Source organism: Mycteria americana, chromosome 3, assembly GCF_035582795.1.
Source record: "Mycteria americana isolate JAX WOST 10 ecotype Jacksonville Zoo and Gardens chromosome 3, USCA_MyAme_1.0, whole genome shotgun sequence".
In the NCBI taxonomy this organism is placed as follows: Eukaryota; Metazoa; Chordata; class Aves; order Ciconiiformes; family Ciconiidae; genus Mycteria; species Mycteria americana.
Genome location: NC_134367.1, coordinates 98,752,125 through 98,765,917, shown reverse-complemented (window position 1 = coordinate 98,765,917; position 13,793 = coordinate 98,752,125). Strand labels below are relative to the sequence as shown.

The following is a 13,793-nucleotide window of genomic DNA, read 5'->3' as shown; positions in this document are numbered from 1 at the left end:
GTGACAGATGATTTCATTGTTGGGTGTACAATAGGCATAAGTACAATGGAAAAGAAGGGCTGACATCTGCTATGGTGATATGTTTTCAAAAACATGTATTGTCATCTCTTTCTTTTGTGTGTTATGCAATGATAATTAGGAGTGGCAAAGTGAGCATCAGTTTGTCTGCTTTGCAGGGATTCAAAGTTTCTACTCAGCAACCTGTATTAGTGCCTTCCAGTGTCTGACAGGGCAGTGAGTATGTTCAGATACCACATCCTTCTGTTTCTGAAGTAGTGTGCTAACTGTGCAAAGCCAGCAAAGGAACTGCTGTTTCTGTGAACTGAAGTCTAGCAGTCCTTACTTAGGTTAGCTCCAGATGCCTCCATTCTGCCTGTGAAATGTGCACAGCATCATCCACCCTGGAAAGGTCTCAGGTTAATTTTCTATGTCCTGTGTTTTCTCTCTCCTGGCTTTTCTCTCTACCCTGAGCATGAAGTTTCCATGATGTTTCACCCACACACAATACCATGGCAGTGAAAACTGTAACACTGTAATGACCGTTCAATTACTAACTTGTTTCTGAAGAATAATCTTTGCATTTCTGCTGAATTTGACTCATACTTCCCATTTGAAAAGCTGCTGCAAGCCCAGATATGATCGATGGAGAATAAAGTAACACAGCCCACTTGAAATATTAACCTTTATTCTCTGCTGATAACCATATTTCCAAGCAGCTCAGGATTGCACCACATGAAGGATCTACGTTTTTAGGTAACATGGTAGTTCTTGCCCATTTCTAATCTAAAAAGAAGAGCGAGCAGGTAGATGAGAAAAGCAGAGGAAGGAATAGAGGGGCTGTATTTGCAAATGTAGACTCAAAACCAATAGCTGCAGCCATAGCTGTCAGCACACTGCAGTGCTCGATGTGCGTTACGCAGAGCTGAGAGAGACGTTGAAGATGGTGCTTACAAAGCAAGAGTTGATTCTTCGTGTAAAAGGTAGTCTGGGAAGAAGTTAAAGCATTGGCAAGGGAATCAGATGTTGGCAGAGCAAAGAGTAGGGCTGATCTTCTAATGAGAGAAAGATCACAACAGAAGAGGGGAGCTGAGTTGTGAAGCTTTCAGAGAAAAAACAGAAAAGTGGTTGCATTTCCTTTTCCCTCCCTGAGTGTTTCATTTTCTCCCCAAACACTCCCCGTACCACATCACCTGAACATACTGTGCTCTCCAGCCTATCTTCCACCGCCACCCAACACCCTATATGCTAAGGAAAAGTTGTGTTCCTTGTTTTACATGCAGTGACTTAATGATTTACTCATTCAACCTTTACGTATATAAAGCTATTTTCCCTGCCTAGGGACAGCTGCAGTACTCATAGTATTTTTTACCACTGGTAGCAATTCTCCATGTGGAGGTGACTTATTGCTCAACCTTTTCACTCCTGTTTAAGAGGTTTTGGCAGGAGCTTTACCCACCTCCTGCTGCACTTGGGTTTGGGAAGGTTTTGCCTCCAAACAGGTGGGAAGAGGCACATTGGGAGGGGACGAAACCTTGCTCCTGTCCCAGGTGCAGGCTGTTAAGCAGTGATGTGGAGCTGGCAGGGCCATAAGGAGCTCCAGCAGTGCCAAAGCCAGCACCAGCAGCTGGGGCTAATGAGAGCTGGGGTGGCTATGGCAGGCCCTGAGCAAGTCCTGCAGTCCCGTCCTCGGTGCAGGGAGAGGTTTGGTCTGAAGATGTGCTCTCATCCCTGTCCTGAGGTGAGTTTGCAGTACTGCTGTGGGAGAAATACAGGTAGGGCAGCAAGCAGTGCTGTTGTTCTTTGTGGTGGTGGTGGTGGTGGTGGTGTCAGGGATGAGTTTACAGGGGGAGGGGAAGAAATGTTGTTTGTACCTGTGACTACTTTGTGTCTTCTTGGCTGGCAAAACTGGTCCTTTGTTGAGAAAGATGACTTAATTTTGGAACATGTCAGGAGAATTCATTGTTCTCTTGTAAAAATTCTGATATGTGAGGTGTGTATTTCCTTGCTGCTGTATGTAGTCTATATAAGCATTCAGGATTTCCAATGCTTTTCTAATAAAGGTGGGGGTTTAGGGTTGTTTGTAACCACTATTTCTTGTAGTAGCAGACAGAAATTTCAGTCAGGCTTCTGTTGTGTAAGACCTTGTTCAAATGCAAACTCTATGCTTGTTGCTAGCACAAAAAAAAAAGTTTTCTAGTTATCACTGCTAAATACAAGGTGCCTTGTGTTTTGTGAGCTCTGTGGTAGTGTAAAGTATGGTAAAAATAAAGCATGTTACTTTATTGTTATGTTATGAAATTAACCTACTGATATGTAATGAAAGAATCTTATGCAATACTAAAAAAACTAATGTGTGAAGGCTTTACTATACTTAAGCATAAACTGGATATATCCCTCAGCCTCTCATCATAGTTGCAGAAGAAACTAGCCTCCCGTTACATTTTACTATATATTGATGTGTAGGGTTATTTTTAATTATAATTTTCATCCAAAAAGTAAAATTAAGAGGAGCTAGTGAAGACAAAATTGCACCTCGAGGTATAGACATTACAGTAAAGTCTCAAGATCTGTTCCTTGATCTCTGCTTCTGATTTGCTATACGATGAGTACATTCCCACATGTGCTCTGGATCAGAGGCTGAGCCCTGCAGACAGCTGGTTTTGTATGATTTCAGTAGTACAAGGACAAAAGCTAAGAAATGGGATCCTCTGGCACTAGGATCAGCCTATTCTTGCCCCTTTCTCACCCTGGGGATGATGAGAGAGCAGAGGAAGGAGCTGTAGGTGAAGTTTTGGTGTGCTTTAGCAGTTCCACAGCGGCAGAGGAGGCTGGTGGGTTAGATGTAGAGACAAGTGGAATGTGCAGGGCTATGTTTTGCCTGCAAAAACTGTGTGCAAAAACTACCTATTACTAATACATCCCTGTCTCTTTAAAGGATTGAAATATAATTAATGGGTGAAGGTTCAGGCTAGCTTCATTTGCATACAGTTTATCCTTAGTTTAATTGCAAATGTTTCCCTTTTCTAACAGAAGGGGACATGTTTGCTTGTGCCTCTGTGGTTATCCTTGCAACAGGTGTAGCATCTGTGGTAGATCTGCCCTGCAGCACCTGGAGTGAAGAAAGGCTAAATGATTAAAACTTGGGCTTGATGTTGATAAAGGAAGGGTGTTTGTGGTGAGGCACTAACTTGAATGATGAGGGCTTTGCTCCTTGTCCGAGAGCCTGTGGAAAGGATAAGGAAGGTAGTAGGATTGTCTGTGATGGTTCTTGGGGTGGGACAGGCTGCGATTGGACACGTAAATGAAGCAGTTCTGATAATGAACCTGCCTTGGGTTGTTGGTTGGCTGCCAGAGCAATTGCCATTAACATGATGTGGTGGACGGTGTCCTGAGCTGCTGTCAGCTGGAGAAGAGAAGAAAGCTAGTACACTGACTTCAGTCCACCCTCTTTGCTTGTATATTTTTCTTTTTACTGCTCGAGTTTTGTCTAGAGGCGATTTCCCTGTATTGGCACTTGGAAAGATGTGAATGTCTCTGCGTGGGAAACCGTGTCATAGTGACCCAGGGAACTTGTGCTGTATTTTCTGTCACTGTGCAGCGACAGAAAGGCCATCTGAACTACTTTCAAACCAGGCTGAGGCCAGCCCTCCTGCTACACTAGGAAGCTGTGCAGGACAGTGGTGGGAGGACTTCTATAACTAGCATTGCTGGCTTATTCCAGCTGCAAAAGTGTCTGTGAAATTGGAGCCTGTGAGAGAGGATTTACACTCATGTGGCTTGATCTCGGAGAGCTTACAGATGCAGGATCTTAGAGGCCAAATACTCTCTTACAGTTGCGCTGTCTTCTCTAAATTTAACTCCCTACAAAAATGCAACAAGAAAGTGCAAATGGAAAAGTCTAAAAGGAAAGCGACTTAGATTTCTTTTTCTTGGTCGATGCTTCTGTAAAAGTTTGCCTTCTTACAATGCTTTATATGTCAATTCTGTGTCTGCTTTTTTGTGCTCATGAACCAGAATTAACTTGAAGAAAGGAAGCTATAGCTGAGTAGCAGTGTTTACTAAACGTCAGGAAACATCTCTGCTGCATGTCTTTGCCACTGTGGGAGTCTTTGAACTTTTTGAAGAATGATATAATAACCTCTTATTCTTTGAAGGACTTTTTTTTTTTTTTTTTAAATCATTCCCTCAAACTCTTTATTAATATAAGATTTTAAACCCTCCAGTCCCCTAAGTTAAGGCTTCTGAAATTTTTTAGGGGAGAAAAATCTGCAGACGATCTTCTTTCAAATGCAAACTGAATGCTAGACTACGTTTTGAATATTGCCTATATTTGCTCAACTTTGTGGTTTTTGCTTGCATGAGTAAAAAAGGCTCGTGAGTTGTCTTTTTCTCTTAGTTGTTTGGACAATCCACTGAAGTCTTTCAATCCACAGATTGAGAAATACCTCTTTGATTCATCTTTGATTCAATCCTTTCCTTTCTGTTCTATCTCTTTCCATTTTCTTTCTCCTTTAGGCAGTCTAGTTTGTCTCTTGCTTTTTTCCCCCCACTTTCCAAAAATCAAGACTATAAAAACTAAGTTAAAACTGCAAACTGCTCTCTCAGTGATTCTTGTGCCATTTGGTGGTGGACCTCTTTTTTTTTTTTTTTTCATCTTAGTTTCAAGTCACGTGGTTGTATCTCTGTGACTAAGAGCAAGGGTGGCTTTGTTTATAGTGTGAAACACTCCTCAAAACAATGAAGTTCATGCTTAATGATTGGAGCTATAAGGACAACGTTCTTTAATTACGTATTTGAACATTTGGTTTCTCACTTGCTGTCTTCATTTTGGTATGGACGTGTGTTTCTGAACAGAGACCTCTTAATCCCTCTCTCCCCACCTTTGTCCTTTTTTTGACTAATGAAAAAAATAAAATGAGAGGTAAAGTGGAGAGCAAATTTGGAGGTAGAGAGTTCTTGGTAATGTTTGTCTTTATTGCCCCTTTGGGTGGTTCTGCAGAATAGGAGGACTGGAGGGGCATCAGAGGGCATGGGGCTTTGGTGGGGCAGTGGTACTCTGAGGGGTGGCAGAGAGGTTCTCTCTTCACGATTCTGGCCTGTCTTTGCCCCTTCTGTAGGGGAAGCAAGAGGGCTCTTGGTGTGTATAACCAGCAGCTTAATAACCCAGAACTTACCCTCCACATCTCCTCTGTCTTCCTGTTTGGCTTTTGACAACACCATTTAGGGCTGGGTGGCAGCAAGATAGACTGAGGGCAAGGTGCAAGTTGTGGGAGGAGACTGTGGGCATACCTTTCCCAGACACAGATTGCTTATCCTCCCATTTACTTTCTATTCCCCTTTTACTGGTACAGAGTTGAGTTGTGCTGATTGGACTAAACTATGAATACCCCTGTGTTAAAGCTAAACCTTTTTGATAGGCTGTTTTTAACCCGAGTCAGTTCTCACTTGGCTGAAGGCACAGCTGTGTGGGCAAGTGTACCAGCATAATGTGAATGAAAGCCACTGAAGAGCAAATGAAAAAGAGTCAGGAAAAGGGACAAGGGGCTGCTAAAGCTGGTATTGCTGCCGGGAGACGTGCCTGTCAAATCACAACACAGGAGCGTGATTACAGCAGCAGAGCAGTATGTGTTGTGCTAGAGATTCACCAAATGTGACTCTTGAATAGGCTGGAGACGCATCTGTCCCCCCTTGTCAAGGCTCGTTAGCATGCATAGTCAGGAGCGTAAGAGTTTGGTTATCTTTATCTGACTAGATGAAGGCAAAAGTGCTTTTTACAGTCACAAAATGTCATTGCCTTCTTAGAAATGTAGCCCTACTGGGTAAGAGTGATTTCTTTTAATAACTGCTAGTTTTAGGACAAGTCAAGGTAAGGGGAACACAAGGAAAATGAAAATCCTTCATATGCTGTGTACTCAGTAACACTTGGATACCTTTCCACTGCATGGTCTAAAGTCTACCTTCAATAATTTTTGTGTGCAATCCAAATACCTGTGCCAGGTATTTTGGTGGCCAAAACTGAGCACAGGTCAGCTCAGAATAGCCAAACGCTTGCTAAACATGATCTGCTTAGAGAATCAGTTGCTAAGAAATCCAAAGTGTTGGGGTGTATCCATAATCCTACCAATAACAAAGTATGGTCAACTAAAGCTAGAGCTGTGAACAAATTTGGTCATCCGCTGGGGATCTGTAAGACGAGATCCCTCTTTTATTATATGGTTTATGATGGAAGAAGTGGAAGTGATTCTCATCGATTTTGCAGCAGTCTGGAGGTAGGAATGCTCTCTGATAAAGTGGTGAGAACCAGTTTCTTAACATCCCTATGTTGCAGGGGCCAAACAGGCATCTCCTGCCACTGAGGAGGAAGGACTGGGTGTCTCCTGACAGGTGTTGCCTGTTGAAATCCTGCCACTGCAGAGATAAGAGGGAACAGGGCTCTCTAGTGAAATCATACGTAGGGTCCATCCCCTTACTGCGTGTCCCTGCACTTCTTCTGTTTGTTTGCATTAGTGTAGTGAGCAAGATGCAAAACCAGGGCTCTTGCTCGAGTACCCTAAACACTATATGACAGATCAGGCTGTATTTTGACCCTTGCGTTCCTGCCTGTGTGATGCTGCAATTTCTAAAGGAGGGATCAGCCCTGCGATGGTGTTCTCTAGTGCCTAATTGCTAGGCTGTTATACAGAAGCTGGACGGTGCTACTTAGTACCCTAACTTTCTCCTCTAAGACCGAGCAGATGCATTTTTATTTTACCCTGTTGATGTGTTAGGTGCATTCGGGACATGCCTACCTGTTTGGACACAGGAGGCCTAGCTATCGCTTGCTAGTTTCTGGATTACACTGTGATTTCAGCTGGGGCTAGCCAGAATTAGGTCGGACTGGGCATCTGGGTGGATGCAAATGCGGAACCAGGGAAGTGTGGGCCAGCAAGAAGATGCCTGGCCTCTTCTGGCCTGAGGCTGCTGCAGAACAGTATCTCTTAGATGCTGAAGGAGGGGGGTGAGGGGAAAACCTGCATTCTAAGTCTTCCTCTCTTTTTATACTTGATTATCACTAACAGACCCGGAACATCTATTCCAGGTAAAGTATACTTCATATTTAAGGAACCAAATTTACTTTCTTGTGGAGCCCTGATTATCTCGGATGTGTTGCACAGGGAATGTGAACAATGCAGAACTTGGTCTGTACTTTGCTGAGCTTATAGCACACATGAATGTGCTCCCCAAAATTAGGAAAGCCCTTTTCCTTTGACGGTAGAAATACAAATACCCTGTACTTGAGAGATTCACAAGTGGGGAATAATTTGTCTTCTAATGGCTGGTAGGTGCCCAGCTTCCACTGAAGCCAATTTGAAGTGCCTCCTAGAAACCGTGTTCTACTGATTTCTGTGAAAAATTTGGAAAGAGAGAGGATTTTTGACAAGAGGTCTGGGATCATAAGTGTCATCTGAAGCAGTTCCCAGAACTTTTTAATGGGACTCAACATGTTGCATTGAGGGCTTCACGTCCCTCACCAGAATTCCATCCAACCTCTTCACTGAGTGGTGTTGTAATTGCAATATGTAAAAAGGTTGAATTAATTGCTTTTATAACTGAAGAGTAGATTGAGCATTTAAATGGGTCAGATGCACAGTCCTTACTCAAAGCTGTTCTTATTTACTGTTGACTTAGCAACATAAAGTTATGCGACTTTACAAACTTCCAATTTTGTACAAATAAAAAACCCCAAAACAACAACAAAAAAAAAGAAACCAAAAAAACCCAAAGCAGATCCCTTGCCAGTTGAGTATGGATCTGTGTTGGTAAATGATGGAAAGTAAATAGCAAAACACATAATGTTGTGTTTGTGGTTTTGGCTCTGTTGGTCTCTGCAGCCAACTACCTTTGAATCGGGAGATAAGAGTACATGTAGTTCATGGATGTTTACAGTAAATAATGTGACATTTTGGAATGTGATACTGCAGGCAGTGCATCATTTCAACATAATCTTTGCTAGTATTTGCTCCAGAGTACTTTTAGGATGCAGTAGCCTGTTGAGTCTCCAGGAGTTAAATGGCATACATTCATATTTAAGTTCTAAATCACACAGAAGAGGAGGGGTTAAACCCAAGTCCTCTGTATCCAAACAGAGCACTCCTTTAACCCTGGTTAATTTGGAGCCTGAATGTCTCAGTTTTTCATGGAAAGGCAATCTGTTTAGACATCTAACTCCAAAGGGGAGAGTTTCCAGGGAATTGGGCAGTACTTTCTGGGAGATTTTTTTTTTTTTTTCTAATTATTTGTATGAAGAAGGGGGCATGCATCTAGAAGATGGCTCTTGGTTGCAGCTCTGGGATATTTGAAGGAATACCAGGCTAGGTGAGAATATCCAAATTCATCCCTGCTTACAGCTGTAGTTTTAACTTTCCTTAGCCCTTTCAGAGTTGCCTGCATTACTGAGTGAAGTTGTCTGTAGGTGCTGGAGTCTTCTTAATCGTGATGGGGATGGTTAAGAGCAGCCTAACAGTGCAGGGCTTTGATTTCCTAGGCTTGATAAACTCTGTTTGAAAGAACTGTGGGTCCAAAAAGACTGTCTTTGTCCTTTACCGTCTACCTCATGCAGTTATTTCCAGCTGGATTAATTGTTCAAAAGATTTGGTGAGCGTTGATTACCTGCCTTTACCCAAAATGAGAGGACAAGGGGTAAACAAATAGGCTCTTGTGCATTCCCACACAAAGGCTTCAAATCGGGAAAGAAGACAGGCTGCTTACAGGTGAAAGAAGCAGAGTATTCCCAGTAGTGAGATAGCTGACATGAAACCTTTGCTCTCATTCCTCAGGCTTTTGACACACACAATAACTTTCTTCTACCTGTCCCTCCTTCCCTCCCCCATACCAAGCGGAGCGCTGTGGGGCTGCCCTCAGCTGTCTGCCTTCCTCACCACCCCTTTCTGGCAAAAATCGCCATCCTGTTTCCCCCACACACCTCCAAGAAAGCCATTTTGAAGCCATACTGAGCTGATGTTAGAGCTATCAACTTCAGTGGTCGCTACGGAAACTTTAATAACATTCTAGCCAATGTTAGTGCTTCAGTCTGAGGTTTTTCCTGAGTTATTACCAGCCCTTGGATAAGGATGCCCTCTTAGATCTTTATTTCAATTTGTGCTGTTTAAAAAATAATTTTCTAGATAGATGGAAGAATGCATTAAGATACTCTAATCTGACCCCTCTGCAAAGAATGCATGTGTGATCTTGGCCAGCGATGCCTGCAGGTAACCCAGTCACCTAGCGTGTATCTCAGAAATTTATGCTCTTCAGCCTTGATCTGAAGATTGTTACTGCTGGCCTGTTCATTGCTGCCTTGGGTAATTTGAATTTCTAGTAGTTGTTTTGCCTTTGTCTAAGAGATGGAGCCCTCTAGTTATAGCTACTCTCTTTGTATAAGTACCTGTAGATTGTGATCAAGTTAACTTTTGACCTTCTCTTTGATAAGTTAAATCGCCAAATCATCCTCACTTTGAGGCCTTGTGTCAATTTTGTGTCATTCTTCTAGACAATTTTTTTTTTTTTGGAGGGAGGTGGGAATGGCAAAGGGTCAAATTCTTGGTAAAAGGAGCTCCCGTGTACTAACTTGTATTTCTCACATGGAAGTACCATGGCCTTTTCAGTATTCATGTGTATATATTGGTTTATTGAGGTAGTTAAACATTAATATTCCCATTTCACGAACTGAGAAACTGGAGCTGAGCAGTCAAATAACTTATTCGAGGTCATGCTGTGATCCAGTGATACCTGCTCCCATACTCTGTCTGCTGGACGTACACTGCAGTGCTACTGCTCACATCTGAACCTGAACGCTCCCTCCATGATGACTTTGAGATGCTAGCTGTTACCATGACATGTACGCATGTGCGTTCCTCTTTTTTAAAAAAAAAGCATCAAAAATTTGTTAGAACACTGTTAAAGTTATGAAGTCTAACACTTCAAAGAAAAATAAACTATTTAGACTGTTAAAATTTATCACCTTTTTCATACATTATGGAAGTATTTCATTATGTCAGTGCATATGCTTTAATTTTATCTTTCTACAAATACTCTTTGTCCCACTCAGTATACAGAACAACAGCAAAGGTATAAGTTGCCAAAAACAGAGACGTGGTCAAAAATGTTAAAGCAAATTCGGCTTGTAATTGAAAAGTGAGTGTTCCGTTCTCCTTCCAAAGTTATTCTGGGAAGTGCCTTTGCTTTTGAAGTATTCTCTGTAATTAACATCTGGGTTGGACTTCTGTCATCAAAGTGAGGAAAAACAGATGATCTGATATAAGCAAATGTGTGTTTTTGTTTTGCTTTTAACAAACGTATCTAAATAACTCACGTTAGTTACAGGTACTATGGATGCACCAGCACGTATATTCTTGAGACACCAAAACTTGAAGCAATGTGTAACTTAGAACAGGCATTAGAGAAGCTTGCAAATCCAGTTGGCAGTGTCTAGAAGGAATATGAATATTCTTACCAGGTTGTGACCTTGCAAATTCCTTTATAGGGCATGTTCTTTGTTAATATCTCTGAGGCTGAGACTGTTGCACTTCAATGCATTTAAATTCCTTTCCTTTGTTTGCCCCTGGAATGTGTGTTCTTAGTCACCTAGCTATTGAAGGCTTGGATGCCTTTTTGTCTCTAGCCTGTCCTAAAACATTACTCTCTCCACGGCAGAAGAGGATAGGTATGGCTGATAATAGTATCTATTTAATATTTTCCTCGAATAACATCTCCTGAATAGGGGGAACAGGCAGGCTAGAGCCTGTTCTCAGGTAGCTTTGTAAACTTCCATGACAGTAGTTCAGACCCTTGTTACAATTGCTAAGGGGTGGGAGGGAAGACTAATATTTTCTTAGTTCAAAGGGCTCCAAAATGGATAATCCAGTTTATCAGAAATTCAGTTTATTCCCTGACCAAGCAGGTTGTTTTTTGGCAGAAGCAAACATAGTTTATAAAGGCCAGCTTGTCTAATCAAGAAGCATGAGGATAGCCAGGACAGACTTTAAAAGGACCCAGTTTATCCAACCAGTGGAAGTAAGATTACTTTTTTTTTTTAAATAGGGTTTTACCGTTGATTTTAGAGGGAGGTAAACCAACAGATAGCTGAGAATCCTACTTGGTATGTATTTATGTCTTTTGGGTCCTAGTAAAACATAATTCATAAATCTGTGCTGTAACACTTGCAATCAGTCTGTTAAATCAGGTGTTTGATTCAAGCTACCTGAACAATCCCCAGCAATGGGGGGGGGGGGGGGGAACGACCCCAAATATGTCCTTTCCTTATTAACAGTTTACAAAGTGCAGGAAGGATAATCTCATCAAATCACAGTAAATAGTTCAATATGTTCTCATAGTTATCTCCTATCTTGTCACTACTAGGACTAGAGTCACTAGGATTTGAGTAAAGTTGGGTTTATTATTAACCAAAGCTTATGTAAGATGTTATTGCATCTCATTCTATTTTTGCAGTTACTTGGACTCTGTTGATCTTTCAGGCACAAAATGCTGCCTGTGTAAGCGTGCTCGTACAAAGCAATTGTAATTAGCACTGGCTGGGCAACAGATTGGGACCCACAAGGAGGGTGGTGTGGCCAGCCTGTGCTTCCTGCAAACCAAAATGTGATGCCTTTGGTTTTCTGCAAGATTTTTGAGGCAGGGCTGGAGGTGTCTGGTGAGGCGTAGGGGAGGATACTACCATGTATACAATGCGGCAGACTTGAGCTGGAAGATGGTGTAAGCCCTGCCAGCAGGGTGCCGCGGCCAGGAGCAAGACACTTCGAGGTGGGAGCCACCAAGTGCTGCAGCGCCCGAGCTCAGGAGAACCAGAGGCTGCGCAGGATCCTCATCCCGTGCGTGCAGGGTCCCGGGGCCGGGCTTCTCGCAGACCAGCAGGAGAGCGCCTCGAAAAATTGCATGTGCAGAGGAAATGGGGCAGGGTATGCAGGCTTTCCAGGCAGCTTGCTGGCCTGTCATAGGAGGCTAGCTGCCTGGCCAAGCAAGCACCTCCTGGTTGGGTTCCCCAGCTCTGAACCTTGCCAAGAGGTTACGGGAATTCTCCAGAACAGTACCGGCCAGCGGGAGCCCAGCGGTGCTGCTCTCCATTGCACGCAGAAGTACGCCCTTGTGCAATGTGTGATTGGTGTGGGATCGATGAATTACTACTCGATGCAACAAGGTGTCAGTTTGGCCTTTTAGATTTTCTCAGTACCACCACTACTCTGCTGATTATTTTTTTTTCTCCCTCCCTTTTTTTTTTTTCCTGGGAGGCATAAGTGGAAACAGAAGAGGACAGGTAGGACCAAGGGAGCCAAAAATCCCAGGATGGACACGAATGGGATTTTTCTCAGGAACAGACATAGCCCTGCCGTGAATAATGGGACATGGAGAATAACTCCTGCCTTTTTTCCTTGCCCACCTGCAAGCTGCGTGATGGTACTAGACTCCACCTGCTCTGGGCAGGCACGTGGCACCGCAGTCCTGTTCCCCTGCACCCCCGGCCTTCCCTGCCTCCCCAAATGTGCCAGTGTGGCAGGCAGGTTGGTCAGTTCTGGCACTTGAGGTTGAGGAGCTGTGAAAAAAGCTGTGATACTGCCTTGTGAGTGTGAGGGGGGGGACAGTACCCCACACATATATGCCCACTGCAGCAAGGGATCAGGATATGGAGATCTAAGAAAATAGCCAAAGTGTCCCGGCTGCTGTGCGTGAAATACATGGCATGCTTACATGTGCCATGCTCGTGTGCAGCCTGTCAGAGGAGGGAAGACTTTTTTTAATGTTTTGGGTTTGCCTGCATCATAAATATACACATAAATAAATATGCGGGACTTCCTTAAACCTTTCGATCTCTGCTGCATTTTATCCCACATCAGGGGAGGGAGGGGGAACCAGAAAGGTACAAACCTGGACCTGTGGCTCCTGTGTGGAATGCTCACTGGCGAGGGATCCCAGTATCTCTGATCCGCTTACCTGCAGGCAGCCGGCGTGCCTCGCCGATGCCGACACCGAAAGCAGAGCCCTGGCGAGGCGTCCTCCGCCATCGGGCAGGGGTTGGAGCCCCTCAGCTGTCGCCCCGAGGGCGGCTCGTGCTGGGTTTCTCCAGCTGTCCGCCTCAGCCGGCCCAGGGTGAGATAGTGTCCTTAGAAACCTGGATGTTTTGCTGACTGAGGGCCCAATCTCGCTTTCAAATCTGCCTCGTACCTCTCCTCAGGCTTGAAAACCTTCTGGGGCGTGAGAGCACCTCGAAGTTTCTGTGAAGTCTGAAGTATGTGTGCCTGTTTTCAAGAGGAAAATTGCCAGAGCATGTAACAGCTACCTCGGGCATGAAACTGCAGCGAAAATGCAACTTATCTCTGCCAGTGACACAAAAGTATGTGGTAGCTCCCCCAGGTTTTGTCTAAGCCACTTCTGGGGGTTTTTTGTGGTTCCTTAGGACTATGGGGTGTATCTCGGTGCGTGCCGGAGAGTCGCAGAGCTTGGAGCTGCAGCTGTGGGCGACCATTACTTCTGCGTGGTGTCTGCTAGATCAGGGTGCGAGCACCTCTGGAGAAAGGTTATCGTCTTGAGGAGGGAAAAATGGGGCTGTTGCGTGAGACTTGGTGTCTTTGACTTATCTGAGTCATAGTCGTAGTCATAAACAGCTGAAGGAAATAGGCTGGTTGATGTATGTGCTGTTGCTAAATAGCATTTGAGATGTGAAATCTGTCTGCTTTTCCCAGGAAGGGGGAGGGGGGAACAATCTTACTTTTAATCTTTCTTCTCTATCCTGCTACAACTTA

The 13,793-nt window shown here is 43.8% G+C and overlaps 1 long non-coding RNA gene across 1 annotated transcript in view; it reads right to left on the bottom strand.

The window, feature by feature from the left end:
• The window catches only part of LOC142407136 (uncharacterized), a 31,973-nt gene extending 18,702 nt beyond the window's left edge, over nucleotides 1-13,271 (bottom strand). The window contains exon 1 of the long non-coding RNA XR_012774820.1: nucleotides 12,985-13,271. This is a non-coding gene — a long non-coding RNA (uncharacterized LOC142407136). The remainder of the gene's footprint in view (nucleotides 1-12,984) is intronic.
• Between the last annotated feature and the right edge of the window lie 522 nt (nucleotides 13,272-13,793).